At 45.3% G+C, this 16,999-nt stretch overlaps 1 long non-coding RNA gene across 3 annotated transcripts in view; it reads right to left on the bottom strand.

Moving 5' to 3' along the window:
• LOC124092917 (uncharacterized) overlaps positions 1 to 16,999 on the bottom strand; it is an 88,456-nt gene that overhangs the window by 37,195 nt on the left and 34,262 nt on the right. For 2 of the 3 annotated variants that reach the window (XR_009226831.1, XR_009226832.1), the window contains 3 exons: positions 8,037 to 8,108; positions 3,196 to 3,331; positions 1,919 to 2,049 (listed from right to left, as the gene is read on the bottom strand). This is a non-coding gene — a long non-coding RNA (uncharacterized LOC124092917). The remainder of the gene's footprint in view (positions 1 to 1,918; positions 2,050 to 3,195; positions 3,332 to 8,036; positions 8,109 to 16,999) is intronic. The other variant, XR_009226833.1, reaches the window with a different exon arrangement.

The following is a 16,999-nucleotide window of genomic DNA, read 5'->3' as shown; positions in this document are numbered from 1 at the left end:
AGGAAAGAGAGGAATAGTTTTAAAACATTCTTTTAATTAAATGACATATAAAGAAAAATCCTGAGGAATTAAATTTGTGTTTGGTGATCCACAATGAAGCAGACCCATAGATTTATACATTTATTAATTTCTCTTAAATCTTGTAATAACCTGTATTGTCCTGATTTTATTTTTATAACAAAATGGGCATATTCCAAGGGCTAGTAGAAGGTTCAATATGTCCCAATTATAGCTGTTCTTGAATAAGGGCCTCTGCAGCTCCACATTTCCTTTGACAATGGCCATTATTCAACCCAGACAGGGATGGTGAATTTCCACTTTATTGACAAGGCAGTCAGGTCTGCAGAGGCCCCTGCAAAAAAGGTAATTCTGCAGACATCTGAAGTTTATGTAGCATGTCTCTGCCCCATATAGGAAAAAGTATTGCCACCACATATGGCTGCACATGGGTGATAATTTGGATTGGATTGGAAGGGGCAGAGCATTGTAATCACAGGGAGCTCTTGACTCATTCATTATTGCCTCCTATGCCCCAAACCAGAGTTGCCCTTTGAAGGGGCCATGTATGAGGCCATACCAAAAGGGGTAGGACAGTGACATTAGCACCTGGGTCCAATAATCCCATAATTGGTTGTTCATTTAAGTCCACTTTCAGTGATCAGTAAACATGCTCCCATTACAGTAGAGCCAAACCTTGCATTTCCTCTTTTGTTTAAAGGTGTTGAGCTGTAACATAAGGAATCACAATTAATTGAACAATAGAAGATTCTTTAGGGAGACTTATAGGCATATGGAACCACATTGGGGCTCATATTATACTGGTATGATCAGAATCAATTACCTCTGGAATAATAAATTTTCTTTCTTTAACCCTATGAGAATAAGAAAAAAGAATCCCAAAGCATTTTGGGGTGAAGTCTCCTGAATTTGAGTGGTAATTTTATATACCTCCCGAAGAAGCCACACCAGGCTTCTTCAATAGTAATAAAATCTGTGCCAGTGCTCCCTCTAGGGGCATGAAAGGATTTCTGGAAGGACACTCTGTTTTAACATGAAGAGACAGCTGTGTCTAGACTGGGAACATTTATGTCATAGGATCTTGAGGGGGCTGGAAAAATGCATTTCCCTCCTTATTGCCACTTTCCAAAACATATATTGATAAGCCTATTTATTTATTTTAAATTTATCTATTTATTTTAATTAGGTATATATGACACTGCTCTCATGTATTTTGATTCATTGTACACAATTGCAGCACAACTTTTCATTTCTATGATTGTACACAATGTAGCATTGCACCGTATGTGCAATCATACATGTACCTAGGGTAATGATGTCCATCTCATTCCACTAGCAATTTTCCTTAATTGTTTTTATTAGTTATACATGACAGCAGAATGCATTTATGCAGCAAAAGACAATTGCTTTTGCTCTGGCTGGCCAGTGGGATTTGGCCTAATAGGTCAAACAGCTAAGGTGTGAGTTTCTCCCTCCTGCTCCACTTGCTGAAAACATTCAGCCAAATGAGATCTAACCAGTGGTGGCAGTGGCAGCAGAGGAGAAGGAGTTGGTGAAGGTGAAGGGAACACCTTCATAAAGAATATCAGAATCACAAATGGCAGGTGGGTGGTAGCAGACAGAGGAGAAGGTGTTTGCTGAGAGACAAATAGCATTGGGAGAAAGATAACAAGCATGCAACGGGAGCTCACATTCCCCCTGAAGCTTCTTACCTATATCTTCCCAATATTTTGTGCCTACATAACCATTTTCTGAGTTTCAGGAGAAACAAGAACCTACTTCTGCCAGCAAAGTAGTGAAGACAGCATTACATATGGCATGTCCAGCCTTGATAAATAAATAGGAGAGCTCAGCCCAATGACATAGTTGAACGTCAGACAGGCATTTTCCCATAGCTTACCAAAGGGGATCAGTAGCAGCTGGTGAAAGACACACATCAGCCTGCTCCAGATGATAAGCTACTCCCTTCCCCCATTAACACATCCAGAAGGGTCCGTGTTTCAGATGTCCAGGTACCACATTGGGCTCCAGCTGTAAGAAAACAAAAGGAGAAGGAAGCAAGATGCAGAGGCAAAACGGCTGTTGTCTAAGCAGCTGTCCTTATTTATACCATTAGGTTACAGTAGCTCACCGTACCACTAGTACATTATTGTTCATTATATCACTAAGTCAGATACTTTAGGTTATAATGTAAGATGTTCTTGTTAATAATCAGATAGGAGTTCTGGCCAAGCATGTATTAGTTATCTTAATAGTTTCTGAGAGAAACTGCAGAATGTTCCAGCTGTGGGAAATAAGACACCTATTATTTTAGGGTAGTTTGCTCACCAGAGAAATGTGCTGTCTTGTGTACATTTCCACAGTCAAAACCCTTACATGAGATTCAGCAAGATCTTCAGAGGCACTAGGTCCCTAGGAAATGGACTGAGACTCAGTAAGATGCTGGGGAGGCCCCAAGCAACACTGTGACCCTGGGAATGACACTAAACTCAACTGAGAACCTAGGAAAAGTGCTGAGGGTTACAGAGACCCTGGCATAACCCTGAATCTAGTGTGTTCTATGGGAACTATCTGAGCCCCATTAAGACTCTGGCAATAGCACTGGACATGACTGAGACACTGCAAAAGGCCCTGAGAAAAAGCAAAAGCTTGGTAAAGGCCATTTTCACCCCCATCCAGCACAGAAGACTAAACGAAGGTCATTTGTGTGAATTTGGGGTGATGCAAAATAAAACACAGACACAAATTACTTTTACACAAGTTTCAGAATGGTTTTCCCAGTTCTTCAACTCGAGCTCCCCAGAAGGGATAACAAGAGAAAAATCACAAGAGGTTGACAAGAGAGAGGAAAGCAGGTTCTGTTGGGAGTCACCCGAGCTCCAAAGACTAATTTCCCCATCCCACGGGAAGTACCATCCAATGGTGAGCCCTGCTGGCTCACATGATCCTTACCCACCAATCAGAAAGCACCCCATGCCAACTGTCAAACCCTTCAACCTTTAAACTGTCATAACTGTCAAACTACTCCTGGCTCTATAAAGATGCAGAGCTGTTCCTCAATAAATGGGCATTTTCTCCAACGATGAGCCTTGTTCGTTCTTTCACTGGTGCCAAAACCCAGGAGGGGGAAAGCCTTACTGTTCCAGGGCCCCCTCTCTCAAGTCTTGCCATACTCACCCACTCTTTCGAGCTCTGCTGCTACTCACACAACACCAGCTCTTCAGTAGGTGAGTTCCCCTATTGGGTATCCAACTTCAGACGGGCTACGCAGGGGCTTTGACCGTGATCATCCAGCAAACCTCTGACACCCAATCTGGAGGAGAGAGCGTACCCCACCATGACCTTCATGGTCACGGTGGACTCTCTGGAGCCCGGTTCATGAGCGGGAGGTACTGAGGGGTGGAAGAACAGGCACTCCCCTCTCTCCCCCCCCCACTCTCTCTCAATAACCACCCTTGTATGGGAGCCTCTTCTTAACTACCTGCAGACTCCCCCTTATTAAATTCTGGACCCAAGATTGGCCTTACTATCAATTAGACAATCAAAGTCAATAGCCCCCAGGAGGATCCCTAGCTCCCGCAATTCTCAGAGATCTGTTTAACTTCTGTGAATGCTCGAAAAAGTGGAAGGAGATCCCCTAGGTTGAGGCTTTTTCTCCTCTTCATTGTACCCTGATGTATCCAGCAGATGAACCCCCTTCCTACCAACCTCCCCCATCGGCTCCATCCAGCCCCTCAGGTGCGCCCCCTGACTCGGCTGACACCTTTAGTTCCCCCCAAACTAGGTCCCGAGAGTTTCAATGGGTCCTCCAGGCTTATAGCCTTACTCACCAGAGTCTGGGAACTTGCCAGAGCCTATGTGGATGAAACTCACTGAGTTAATCCCAATCACCCTCCGGGGCCACTTGCTGCCCCAGAAACTCCTAACTGGGATTATACAGAAGCTGGCATACAGAGTAGGGACTGATTCTCCGCATGTATTATTGCTGGGTTTGAAAAAGCGGCACGTAAGGCCATCAATTTCCAAAAATTAAAAGAGACCCCATCGGAATTTCTGGATCAGTTTACAAAAGCCCTTCAGCTGTAACCTAGATCCCGAAACCCCAGATGGCTGTCATGTCCTTATGACATATTTCCTCTTGCAGAGCTACCCCGACATCTGGGCCAAACTAAAAAAGCTCGAACAAGGCCCTGCCACCCCCAGACTGAGATCTTGGTGGTAGCCTTTAAGTTTTTCACCCATCACCACAGGTCAACACCCCCCGGGGTGACTGCTTCAAGTGTGGCAAGGAGGGACATTGGGCCAGGGCATGCCCTGCACCATGCACTCTACATACCCCTGCCCTAAATGTCAACAACAAGGTCATTGGAGCTCTGACTGTCCTAGATCCCACAAGAGGCCTATGGCCAGGGAACCCTCCAACCTTCTGGGCATGGCAATTAATTGAAGGAGCCTTGGGTCCTTGTCCCCGGCCGTAAGGAGACAGGAACCCAGGGTGCAGATTCAGGTGAATAGGTGCAAGGTCGACTTTCTCCTTGACACCAGGGCTACCTTCTCAGTCCTGACAGAATTCTGGGGGCAAACAGTGCCATCCACCTCTCCTATTGTCGGGGTAGGAGGAAAGACCATCTATCCAAAAAAGACTTCCCTATTACTCTGTTCCATAGACAACTTCCCATTCTCTCAGACATTCCTAGTTATGCCCCAATGTCCAGTTCCTTTGCTCAGCTGAGACATTCTCTTTAAATTCAGTACAACAATCAACATCTGGGCTCCTGGCATCAAATCAGGCCCCAGAATCGGCCTGTTTGTCTTTTCTTGCCCTTTTGGCAGAAGACTGGCCATTCTGCTCCACTTGGGAGGCTGACATGAAATACCATACTAACTTGGTTGACCCAATTGTATGGGATACCCACACCCCCTCCACCATTTCCTGCCCACCAGTTAACATTCATCTCAAAGATCCCAACACCTTCCCCAATCAGGCTCAATACCCCTGTTCACAAAAGCTCTTCTGGGCCTACAACCTATTATTCAGGACATTCTTAGCAAGGGGTACCTCTGTTCTGCTCATTCCCCTTACAATAGTCCCATACTAGCAGTAAAAAAGCCCAACAGGTCCTATCGCTTAGTTCAGGACGTACGACTCATCAACACCTCTGTTAGGCCCATACATCCTTTGGTTCCCAACCCATACACCCTGCTGTCTCAGATCCCCCACACTGCCACCCACTTCTCAGTCATAGATTTATGCTTTCTTCTCCATTCCTTTTGCCTCCGAATCACAAGATCTTTTTGCCTTTACCTGGACAGATCTCACCACCAGACATTCTCGATAACTAACCAGGACTGTCCTTCCTCAGGGATTTCAAGATAGTCCACACCTCTTTGGACAAACCTTGGCCTCCAACCTCCAATCTTTTCACCCCCAGTGCCCCAAATCCACCCTCTTGCAATATGTTGATTATTGTCTGGCAAATCTCTTTGCCCACCTGCAGGGAGGAAAGCACCCCACCACAGCCTTTAAGGCTACGGTGGCCCTCAGGGACTCCTTCCTTGGGCAGATTCCTAAAGTCCTAGTCTTCTCACCTTTAAGACTCGGCCGCTAGAGAGATGCTTACCCTCCCCTTCCTCTCTCTTGCCCTGCCTCTCCCCTCTTTCTGGCCTTGGGAGTATCTGGCCTTTCTAGGAGGGGTCCCGAAAAGCCTTGGCCAAGATCTCCCATGGCTCTGTCTCCATCCAGGATGAGAGCTTCGACTGTCAGGATTCGGTGACAACCAATCTCTGCAGCTCAAACCTGCCACTTAGGCACTCCTGATTTTTTGGCTCTAGCAGGGATGCCTCTTTGGCCAATAAATCAATTTCCTCCTTCTCAGTGTCCTCTTCCCTCCTCCTTACATGGGTAATGTGTACTCTCTGGTGGTCAACTCTCCCCTACAATGCCTCTTGGATCAAATATAGCACCCGGGCCTGGCCCACTTATCCCTTAGACAACCAAAGCAGATGGCCCCTTTTGGGGTCCCTGGATCCCTCCATTCTAAGGGGTCTCTTCCAGGCTTTCTTCTTGCTCCAATCCGATCCTGCTCTCTGCACCTCTTGCAAACCTCTACAAATTCTTCTAGCTCGTCCAAAGAGCACTCAACAGATGACACAGTTCTCCTACTTTCTTGGCCTTAAAGGGATATCTCTCAAGGGGAAAAGGCCATTACAGTAGACAGAAAACAGCTTATCAAAGACCAAAGATGACATACTCTCCTTCTTGAGTTTGGCTGGGTACTTCAGGGCCTGGATTACTTTTGAATTTCTCCCTCCTTTCCAGGCTGCTATATAATCTGGCCAAGGGCCTCCAAGATGAACCCCTACCCTCAGCGGCAGGGAAGCCCTTTACATTCCTTAAAAAGGCCCTCCTCCCCGACCTCTCCTGACCCTTCACCCTCTATGTACATGAAAAACACGGACAAAGTCTGGGTGTTCTGGGTCAAGAATATGGCCCCACATTTACACCAGTGGCCTACCTATCCAAACAGCTTGACCCCACTGTCAGGAGCTGGCCCCCATGCCTCAGAGACCTAGCAGCAGCCCATGACCTCCAGAAAGAAGCACACAAGCTTACCTTTAGCTCCCTGCTAACCATCCATCTCCTTACCAATAAAGGATTTCCTCACTTACAAGGGGCTACAGTCACTTCCTCCTTCCAGGGTTCTATCCCTCCTTATCTCATTCCTTGAAAAACCCTCCATCTCTTTTCAGTCTTGCTCTCCATTAATCCCATCCAAAAATTCCTGGAGGTATTAGAGATGATTTTACCCTGCCCTACTACCATTTCTGAGGGACCCCTGCCCTCTTTGGACCTTGTCTGGTTCTCAGATGGTAGCTCCTTTATATACAAAGGGGTTAAAGTGGTGGGGCATGCTGTCATTTCCCTCTCATCCATCATAGAAGCAAAACCTCTCCCACCCAATACCACCAACCAACAAGCTGAACTCATAGCTGCCACAAGAGCATGCAAAAACCCTCTCCCTACAAGCCTCCAGGCTGCCTTCCCAACTGGGAATGAAAGGCCTATCAAACTGACTCCTCCCTTACTATGGGGAATTCCAAGGCTGATCAAGCGGCTCCATCAGCCGCCCTATAGAGCTTTACCTCCTCTCCAATACTCTTCGTTACCACCGGGGAACGTCCCAAAGATCCCCAACAACTCTTCCAGTTTCTCACTCTCTATTCCATTCTAGTCCACAGAGTCTCACTAACCAATACCAATACTCCATTAAAACCTAAACCTTTCCCTTCTCATCAGGCCCACAGTCATACCCCGGCTGCAGACTGGCAGATTGATTTCACCAAAATGCCCCAAGTAAAAAACATAAAATATCTTCTTGTATTGGTAGATACTTTTTTGGGATGGGTTGAAGCCTTTCCCACTTCTAACAAGTGGGCCTCTACTCACATAATCCCCTATTTCAGGATGCCTACTTCTATCCAATCAGACAGTGGCCAGAATTCACCTCACAGATAACTCAGGGACTGGCTCACACGCTATCACTCCCTTGGCATTTCCATTGCTCTTACCATCCACAGGCTTCCGGAAAGGTTGAAAGGACCAATTGGTCCCTTAAAGAGACCCTCACCAACTCACCATGGAATTAAGCCTGGACTGGGTAAAAGTGCTCCCTTTGGCTTTAAAGCACATTAGAGCCTTGCCAAAGAAGCCTTCTAATCTCTCACCTTTTGAAGTCATGTATGGCTGTCCCCTCATTTCTCCCCTAACCCTTACCCATCTCTGAAACCTATGCCTTGCCCCTCCTCTTACATCATCATTCTGAACTCTGGCGCTATCAAGACTGGCTCCTTCCTGACCCTAGTCTCTTTCAAAACCCTACCTATTTAACACCTGGTCAACTTGTTTACTATTGCCCACCAGGGAAAAGCCCCCTCTAAAACCAAATGGGAGGGTCCTGCTCAGGTGATTATGTGCACTCCCTTGGCAGCCAAACTCAAGCTGTCTAAAACCAACTTACCCCATGGATTCACATTTTCAGGCTTAAGCCCGGCGCTCCTACACCTTCATCAGATGAGCCAAGGATCGTCACCTGTAATTAAGTAGTCTTGTCAATGCTCCCCCTCATTTCTGGCCCCTTTTAGGTCCTCTCTTTGCTCTATGTCTGGAGATTCAAAGCAAGTGACCCTAAGGGCCCCCTCCAGCCAGACCCTCTTCTCCTCCTTACAGACCCCCTACTTGCTTGGATCTGGCTGGTAGTGCGACCGTTGTGTGCTGTCCTTCTGACAAACCACTTAGGTGTCTGGAGCATGGTGACCCCTGAATAAGTGTGAACTACCTTTATCATAAGAGAGCACTTTACCAGTTGCCTTCTGGGCCTAAGGAGGAACATGTGTGTTTTGTTTACCCTTGCAGTTTTGTAAGAATTTCAAGTATCAGTATTTAAGGCTGAGGTGTTTCACATAAAACCTGGAGAGATCTGACTTCTCTCAAAGGGAAATCTGGTAACAATGGGCCACCTTCCTCCCTTGGCTGCCTTCGTTCAGAGCATGGGAGAAGCTGTCTTCTTTATTACAAAACCTGTGCATTCTTGCTGTGAAGGGAGACAAGACTAGGGAAAGCTGGGAACAGTGATATTTTGGGAAAGGTAAAGAGAGAAGCAAGCTGGTTTCAGAGACACCCAGGTAGGAGAGAGTTCGATGATCAATAAGAGCAGCCTTAATAGAGAGGGGAGGGAACTAGATTGGACTAGGAATGAAGAGTGGAATTGAGGGTGTGATGTGCATGACAGGCTGAATAAGTTGTCTGCAGGGCATGCCAAACAAAGTTAGCTGCAGGATGACCTGGCTTCTCAAACCCTCTGTCTGGTTCTTTATCACCTGTTTGCTTCAAGCTCAAATGCCCAAGCCCCCACTCAAGGCAAACACTTAACCCCCCTTGTGCCAACAAGGCAGCTTGCAGACCAAGAGACCCCATTAGATTTGGGCTATATAAACTCCCTGTGCATGTTCCTTCCCTTTATCATAAAGCTCATTCAGACTCAGGTGGGTAAAAAAATTCTAATCAAGCTTTTAACCAGCTTCTCCTCAGGAATTACCAACTCATGGCTACTGATGATACCTCCATTTGAGACCTATGCCAAATGGACTGACATCATCATGGATCTGGGGTGGCAAGGAACCTTCATTGATCTGGTTCCTGAAGTTATACCAGTCATCTCTGCCCTCCTGCGGGGACTCCCTACTTCCGTCCAATTCTCCCATGCTGCCCCATCTCAGCAGGAAGCAGCCAGAATGAGCCAACACACACTCTCATTTAATAACAAAGAGGGAGGAATGTTGGGAGTAGCCCCAGCTCCAAAGACTAACTTCCCCATCCCCTGAGAAGAGCCATCCAATGGTGAGCCCTGCTGGCTCACATGATCCTTACCCACCACTCAGACTAGCCCTGATGGCTCACATGATCCTTACCCACCAATCAGACTATCCCTGCTGACTCACATGATCCTTACCCAACAATCAGAAAGCACCCCATGCCAACTGTCAAACCCTTCAACCTTTAAACTGTCATAACTATCAAACCACCCCTGGCTCTATAAATATGCAGAGCTGTTTCTCAATAAATGGGCATTTTCTCCAACTATGAGCCTTGTTCATTCTTTCAGGTTTAAAAGTGAACTTTTATTTGGGGGAATGCTATTCTTAGAAATTTCTATCCAAAAACAGGCAGAAGGGGTAGGTCTACAAGGGAGCAGGTGAGTGTACCTCAACCCTAATGGGCATGCCTACACCTGGATCTATGCCTTGCTATCTGAGCTGGGACAAAACCCAAGTCCTATGAAATGTAGTAACTGGTCAGAGCCCCCTGCCTCAGGACTGGAAGGTGTGTTCATTCGGAGTGACTTCCCACAGGCCATGAGTCCCACTGAGGCCCTGGGAAAAACCAATAACTTCTTGAAACCCTGGGGAATATTCTAAACCACACTGAGATGCTAGGAATGTCCAAGAATTCCAATGAATGCCCAGGGAAAGAAAGGATAAGCCTAAACTCATGGGAAACACTCATATCATGTGTTGTGAGACTAGAGGAGACCATGAAACTTATTGAGACCCATGGAAAGACCTCACAATCCATGAAATCAGTACAAGGGAGCCTGAACCTCATTAGTGACCTGGAAAATCCCTGAAACCCAATGGTACACTGAAAAAAAAAAAAAAAAACAGAACAGAAAACAACTTAGAAACCTTGGAAGTCCTGAAGCCCAAGAGACAATTTTGGAGACCTTCTGATGATACAAACCCATAGAAATGACCTGAACACATCTGAAATATGGTGGACAACCCTGAGCCACAGTGAAATCTTGGGGAAGAACCTGAGACTTACTGATATCTTGGACAAAGTACTGAGGCCCACAAAGAAAATATAGAAAATCCATGAAACACACTATTGACTTGGAAAGCACTGGAACACAAAATAAACTGGGTAAAAACCCCTGAATTCCAGTGATAACACTTGGAAAAGGCCTGAACACCAGTTAGAAACCAGTAAAGAGCCTGAATATCAAGAGACACTTGTGAAGGCCTTTGAATCATACAAACTCATGAAAAACACTGGAACAACCTTGAAATGCTATGAAAAGCCCTTAGTGACAAAGAAATCCTAGAGATCATCCTAAGTACTACAGATACCCTGTGGAAGTCATTGAGACCCAATAAAGAACATGAGAAGGCTATCAGCTTGATTGTTGAGCTGGAAAAGCACTGACAAACAAGGAGACCATGAGCAAGACCCCAATGCCAATGACCCTGGTGGAGGCCCTCAATACTATTGTAATGCTATTTATTGAAGAGGTTTAGCCTGAGATCCAATTATTCCTGAGATCTCAGAAAAGACAAAGAGCATCCCTGAGCCTGTGTTAAGTCATTGGGGAAAGCACTGAGCCAGACTGAGACCCTGCAGAAAGCCCTGAGCTTACCAAAGAAACATGGAGTAGCCCTGAGTGCCAGTGGCACGGTGAGGAAGTCCCTGAGCATTGGGAGTGGCAATGACAATGGGAATATCTCTCTGTTATAATGACACACTGGCAAGCTCTATTCCCCAATAAGACATTAGGGAAGGCCATTATTTCCCCAAAATATGGTGGAAGAATCTGAGCACCAATAGATATTGCACAGAGTACTTAAATCCAATGAAAGAGTACTGTAGGCTGTACGCCACACTACTGAACTTGGAAAGGCCTTACAAAAAATTGAACATGGTGGCAGATCCAAAGCACAACTGTGATGCTGGGAATGGCACTTATCTTCACAGAGACCCTGGTCAAGGTCCTGAGATGCATTGAGAAACGCTGCTTGGCCCTGAAAACTGTGTTTTGCTTGGGAACATTCAGAGCCTCATTCCAAGGCTAGAAGAAGCACTGAGCATCGTGAAGACACTGAGAATATCACTGAGCCTCAGAGATATTCTGAAAATAAAGAATATTATTTTAATAATATTATCTGAAATAACTGGATACTGAGCTTAGTTCTGAAACACAGTGTTCCACTAAAAAGGGCAATAAGACCTATTGAGAACTTTGGGAAGGCCCTGAGCACATGGTGAAATTGTGAGTGATGCCAATCTGCACTGAACATCTGGAACAGAAATAAGACCACTAACACTCTTGGGAAGATTTTGCACACACCTGTAAAACTAAGGAAGGGCCTTGGCTTTCCAAAAATTCTGAAGATCATTTAGCTCACCATTGAAAATTAACAAATTTAACAAATTTTGAATCTTTGAGCCTCTTCTAAACACTTGGCAATACTACATACACCATGAATAACATGTAGACCTTTCTAAACAATATTGAAATTCTTGGGAAGGCCTTGAGTCCTCATAAGAATCTAGGGTAGGCCTTGAGGCCCACTGACCCTGGGAAAGGTGATGAGTCCCTTTGATACCCTGCCTGTCACTTAGACTGTGATCATCAGTGTTTCCTGGGAAGACTCCAGGGTAGGCCCTGAGTGCCTAGGAAGGCAGTGAGACCACAAATACTCTGCAAAAGTTCCTGGAGATCACTGTAATACTGGGAAAATGCCCTGGGACAAAGACTCTGGGCAGGACCTGAGCAACACGGTGACCAGGAGAATGGCAATGAACTCCACTGAGAACCTGGGGAAAGTGCTGAGATTTACTGAGACACTGACAAAAACTCTGAATGTCAAGAGACTTTTTTAAGGCCTTTGAATCACACAAACTCATGGAACACCCTGAAATTCTATGGAAAGTTGTGAGTCATGCTGAAATCCTAGAGATATTCCTGACAACTACAGATATATTGTGGAAGGCTCTGAGCCCCACTAAGAACATGGGAAAGCCATAAGCTTCATCAGAGAACTGAAAAAACACTGGGACACAAGGAGACACTAGGAAAGGTCCACAACCCCATTTTAATGTTGAAGGAGCCATGAACCCTACTGTGAATCTATTAATTGAAGATCTTCAGCCTCTCAGAAGATATGAAGCAAAAAATCTAAAAATTAATCATACCTAAGTTCTCACAAAAGACCCTAGAGAATTCCCTGAGTCCCTGTAAGTCACTGGAAAATCCAATAATACAGACATAAATCCTGGAGAAGGCCCCGAGTTTAAACTAATAAACATGGGGTAGCCTTGGCTGCTACTGAAACAGTGGAGAAGGTCCTAAGCACCACTATGACAATGGGAATATCTCTCTGTTACAATGACACACTGCAAAAGGCTCCCTTTCCTAGTGAAACCACAGGAAAGTCCATTATTTTCCCAGAATAATGGGAAATAATCTAAACTCACTAGATATTGTATAAAGTTATTAAATTCACTGAAATACTAGGGTAGGGCCTTGGACTCACTATTTTCTTGGGAAGACCCTGACATATATAACACTTTAGATGCTGAGCACCACTGTGATCTTTGGAATGGCAGTTAGCTCCACTCTGGACAAGGCCCTTGGATTCAGTGGGAAACCCTGCACAGCCATGAAAACTGTACTTTTATTTTTTGGAAAGATTCAGAGCATTATAACGAGCTGGAATAAGCATGAGCATCACTGAGACTCTGAGAATAGCACTGGGATTCTTAAACATCCTGGAAAAGACTCTGAAATAACAGGAGACTCTGAGGTTGGCTCTGAAACTCAGTGTTCCCCTACAAAAATAATTGTCTATTGAGGCCCCAGGGAAGGCCCTGAGGAAATGGTGAAACTGTGGAAGGTGCTGATATGTACTGAAAGCTGGGAAGGCAATGGAACACTAACTTTCTAGGGAAAGTTGTGTAGACATCTGTCAATGTACGGAGGGCCCTCTGCCTTCTTAAAAATCTGATGGATATTTTGAACACCACTGAGACAAAAGTGAATGAAATTAATGAATCTGAGATTCTTGTTGAAGACTTGAGCATCTTCTAAACACTGGACAATATCCCAAGCACCATGAAGACCATGTGGAACTTTCTAAACCAGATTAAAATTCTGGGCAAGGCCTTAAGCCCTCTTGAGACTCTGGGGTAGGCCCTGAGGAACACTGTCACTAGAAAACACTCTCAACTCCTCTGACACCACGACTGTCACTGAGACACAGCGTAGGCACTGATCATCAGTGTGACCTGGGAACAGTATAGCTCCACTGAGTGCCTGGGAAGGTCATGGCAGCACTGAGACTGGAGAAGGCCCTGGGTACCACTGTGACCCTGAGGAATGCCCTGATTCTCAGTAAAACTTGGGGCTTACCCTGAGCAACACTGTGACCCTGAGAATGGCAATGAACTCCAATGAAAAATTGGAAAAGCAGCTGAGACTTTTGAGACCTAGGCAGAAATTCCAGAATAATATGTCTTTATGGAAGTACAGAAGCCATGGAGACACTTTGGGAATAGCACTGAACATGACTGAGACACTGGGGAAAACTGAGAGCCTGGTAATGGACATGAGTTTCACAGCAACTGGCAAGGCCTTTGTTGCTTTGACTAACTGGGGAACATTTTGAATCACACTGGACTGTGGGGAATGTCCAAAAGCTCAACTGGATGCACGAGGAAAAGAAAGAGAACACTAAGACTCTGGAGGAATGTGCTAATCATGACTCTGACACTGGAGGAGACCATGAAACCCACTGAGATCCTGGGAAAAAACCTACAACCCACTGAATCACTGCCAGACTCAATGAGACTCCTTGATGACCTGCAAATGCACTGAATTCCAGTGACACACTGGGAAAAGCCAATTAGGATACCAATTAGAACTGAGTAAAGACTCTTAATGCCAAGAGGCACTTTTGAAGGACTTTGAGTCACACAAATTTATGGAAAGCATCTGAACATGCCTGAAATTTTATGGATTTCCCAGAGTCACACTAAAATCTTGAGATTGGCCTGAGAACTACAGGTACAGTGTGTAAGGCTGAGGCCCTTTACAGAGTGTGGGACAGCTAAGAGCTTTGTTGTTGAGCTGGAAAAGCACTGAGACACAAGGACACCATGGAAAAGATTCACAATCTCACTGAGACCCTGGTGGAGGCCCTGAAGCCCACTGTAAAACTGTGTATTTAAAGCCTTTACTCTCACAGAAGTTCTGAAGAAAAAAATCAAGATCCAATCATACCTGAGCTCTCCAAAAATATCCAAGATAATTCCCTGAGCCCCTGTATTCATTGGGGAAATCAGTGAACCAGACTGAGGCACTGCAGAAAGCCCTGAGCTTACACTAAGGGACATTGGGTAGCCCTGAATGTGGCTGACACATTGGGAAAAATCTGAGCACAGGTATGACAGTGGGAATATCTCTGTTACAAGAGCACACTGAGTAAGGCTCTATTCAGCAATGTGACACTGGCAGAAGGTTGTTATTTTCACAGAATACTAGAGAAGAATCTGAGCACAATTAGATATTGTGCAGAGTTCTTAAATCCACTGAAATAGTAGGGTAGGCCCTGGATCGCACTACAATATTTTGGAAGGCCCTGACACACAATCAAACTGCTAGGAAGATGCTGAGCACAACTGTGATGCTGGGAGTGGCACTTTGCTCACAGAGACCCTGGGCAAGGTCCTTGGATACAATAAGAAACCCTGAGAGGCCCTGAACACTGTGTTCCATTTGGGAATATTCAGAGCCTTACTCCAAGGTAGGAAGAATAACTAAGTATCACTGAGACTCTTAGAATAGCACTGAGTGTATTGAAAACCTGTAAAAGGCCTGGAAATACTAGGAGCCTCTATGTTTGGCTCTGAAACTCAGTGTTACCCTGAAAAAAAGAAATGAGACATATTGAGCCCTCTGGACAGGCCCTGAGCATGTGAGGAAATTGTGAATGGTGCTGATCTGCACTGAGAGCCTGGGAAGACAGTAAGACCACTAAGACTCTTGGAAGGTTGTGCACACCTATGTCTACCTAAGGAAGGTCTATTCACCTTCCTAAGTATCTGAAGAATATTTTGAACACCATTGAGATCACAGTGAATAAAATTAATGAATCTGAGACTCTTATTGAAGCCTTGAGCCTCTTTTAAAAAATGGGCAATATTCAAAACACCACAAAGACCATAAGGACCTTTCTATATAAGATTGAAATTCTGGGATGACGTTGAGCCATCCTGAGACTTTAGTGGAGGTCCTGAGGCCCATTGACACTGGAATAGTCCCTGACCATGTCTGATATCCAACATGTCTCTAAGCCTCTGAGATAGGCGCTGATTATCAGTGTAACCTAGGAAGACTATAGCTTCATTGAGTCCCTGGGAAGGAATGACACCACAATGATTCTGGAGAAGGCCCTGGGCGCCACTATGACCCTGCAGAGAATGCCTTGAGAATCAGTGAGGTTGTGTCCTGGACCTGAGTACCACTCTGATCCTCGGAATGGCAATAAATTCCACTAAGAACCTGAAGAAAGTGCTGAGATTCACTGAACCCTGGCAAAGACGCTAAAACCATTGCATCTTTAGGCAACTATATAAGTCATGAGGAGACTCTGGGTATAGCACTGAACATAACTGAGACAGTGTAAAAGGCCCTGCAAGAAACTGAGAGCCTGGTCATGGTCATGATTTCCACAGAGGCCCTGGGCAAAGCCTCTGGCTCTTTGAAAACCTGGGGAACATCCTGAATCACACTGGGAGGCTCAGAATGTCCAAGAGCTCAAATGAGTGCACAAGGAAGTGAAGGAGAACAGTTAGTCTCTGGGGACACCCTGAGCACTACTGTGACTAGAGAGAAGATCATGAAACCCCCTGAGAGCTGGGCAAGAACCAGGGAATTACAGTAAACACACAACCTGGGAAAGGTGCGGAGATGAGTGAGACTCTGGCAAAATCTCTGAACTCAATGTGATTTGGGGGAATTATCTAAGATCTGGTGAGACTCTGAGAATAGCACAGAACATGACTGAGACTTTGCAAAAGGCCCAGAGTAATACTCAGAGTCTGGTAATGTAATGGCCATGAGTTCCACTGAAGCCCTGGGTGAGGCTGGAAACCTGGGGAGCACCCTGAACCACACTGAGATACTACAAATGTCCATGAGCTGAACTGAATGCATGAGGGAGGGAAGGAGAACACTAAGATTCTGGGAAAACACCCTGAGCTAAACTGTGAGACTTTAGAAGAAATGACATCCACTGAGACCCAGGGTAAGAGCCCAAAATCTACTGAATCATTATCAGAATCTGTGAGATTCCTTAGTGATCTGCAAAAGCGCTGAAATCCAGTGAAACAGTGGGAAAGCTCAATTAAAATATCATAAATGTTCTGAATGCCAAGAGACACTTTGAAAGCCTTTGAATCACAAAAACAGAAGGGAAGCATCTGAATACCCCTGAAATTCCATGAACAGTCCTGAGTTACACTAAAATGTTGGAGATATTTCAGATGCCCACAGATACACTGGGAAATGCACTGACATCCATTATATAGCATGGGAAAACCATGAGCTTCATTGCTGAGCTTAAAAAACACTGAAACAAGGCGACC

Source organism: Marmota monax, unplaced genomic scaffold (assembly GCF_021218885.2).
Source record: "Marmota monax isolate L192 unplaced genomic scaffold, Marmota_monax_Labrador192_F-V1.1 WCK01_AAM20220418_F8-fsc00038, whole genome shotgun sequence".
Classification (NCBI taxonomy): domain Eukaryota; kingdom Metazoa; phylum Chordata; class Mammalia; order Rodentia; family Sciuridae; genus Marmota; species Marmota monax.
Note: the sequence above shows the minus strand (reverse complement) of the source record. Positions and strands in the feature narration are given on the sequence as shown.